Source organism: Austrofundulus limnaeus, unplaced genomic scaffold (genome assembly GCF_001266775.1).
Source record: "Austrofundulus limnaeus strain Quisiro unplaced genomic scaffold, Austrofundulus_limnaeus-1.0 Scaffold808, whole genome shotgun sequence".
NCBI lineage: Eukaryota > Metazoa > Chordata > Actinopteri > Cyprinodontiformes > Rivulidae > Austrofundulus > Austrofundulus limnaeus.
This window is the reverse complement of record NW_013953210.1, coordinates 87,740-89,128: the sequence shown is the minus strand read 5'-3', so window position 1 is coordinate 89,128 and position 1,389 is coordinate 87,740. Positions and strand designations below refer to the sequence as shown.

Below are 1,389 nucleotides of genomic sequence, written 5' to 3'. Positions count from 1 at the left end.
AATAAAATACATACAAAGCAGAACACAGCTAAATGTATCAAAAGTATGTCTATGTAATATTAGAATTTTCTGAGACAATTAATTTTGGTTTTTCATTTTTTTCCCAGTAAGAGGATTTTATTTAATAGAATTTTTGTACAAAAAAATCGCAATACATCGCCTTGCTTACAGTATCGCAATATATCGGGATATATCGTATCGTGACCCCTCTGTCATGATATGTATCGTATCGCCAAATTCTTGTCAATACACAGCCCTACTAACTATACTAGATTATATTCTATAATACTATATTTTAACAAAATATTAAAATATAGTATGTTTTATTAATACTATTAAAACATAATAGTTTTAAAAATACAGATAAGGTTAAGATTAAAATAACAAGCATTTAGAGTATTGTTAACTGTATTTTGCACTTGTAGCCTACAAAAGCATACTGTAATTATATCTTGCCATCGACAAAGAACAAATCTAACAAGTTTGCTACTGATTTTACAATAAAATACCAGAATTTTTTTAAATGCCTAAAAGTATGTCAGTGAAGATGATGAACCAGAATCCTTAAAGTAAAAGGGCTGCACTAGTCCTCACAAAAACAAATTTTGGCTTTAGACTCCACACACTGAGCATTTTGCCAGTCTCCTCTCATGGTGTTGAATAAAGTCTCTGTAAGCAAAGCTTATAATGAATGCCTGCCATGCTGAAGCTCTGTTTATCACGTAGGGTACACGTCATTAACATTGGATGGCTTTGGCCCCTCCCATTTTCAGGTGAGAGGGAGGTATGGAAGAATTATTCTGACTTTAATCAACAGTGTATATTTTCAGTTTGAGAGCAGGAGTAAATGTCTTTGCTCTTAAAACTTTATGTATTTGTTCTCAAAGGAGCGGAGCATGGTTGTGTATTGAGGAAGTGAGAATCGTGAGCCGGGCAGTGAAAAGACTTGCATTGTTCGCAGTCTCAAACCACAAGTCCAAGTCAAGTCTCAAGTCTTTATGGTCCAAGTCCAAGTCAAGTCTAAGTCTCTAATAGTAAGGACTTAAGTGCGACTCAAGTCCAAGTCACGAGTCTCCATCTCTGGTGCGTGCATCGTCAGCTGAAGCTAGGTTTATACAGGCATGTGCAATAAGTGAAGCAATCGCGCCGCCCCTACACTTTGGCCTTGCGTGTGGTCATGCACCTCTGAATTTTTGTAACTTTGCACGCACCAATCAAATAGTCTGAATGGTGAATGGTACTTTCAACATTTTCGCAAGTTATAAATTGTCCTGCAACAAGACATTTTGGAGAAGACTACAACATAGCATCAAGTACAGTGGTTTGCAAAAGTATTCATACCCCTTGAACTTTTCCATATTTTGTCACATTACAACCACAAACATAAAT

General features: G+C 35.8%; 1 protein-coding gene across 4 annotated transcripts in view; it reads right to left on the bottom strand.

Annotated features, from left to right (window-relative positions):
• The window catches only part of prom1a (prominin 1a), a gene marked incomplete in the record, with an annotated part of 88,690 nt that overhangs the window by 66,923 nt on the left and 20,378 nt on the right, over window positions 1–1,389 (bottom strand).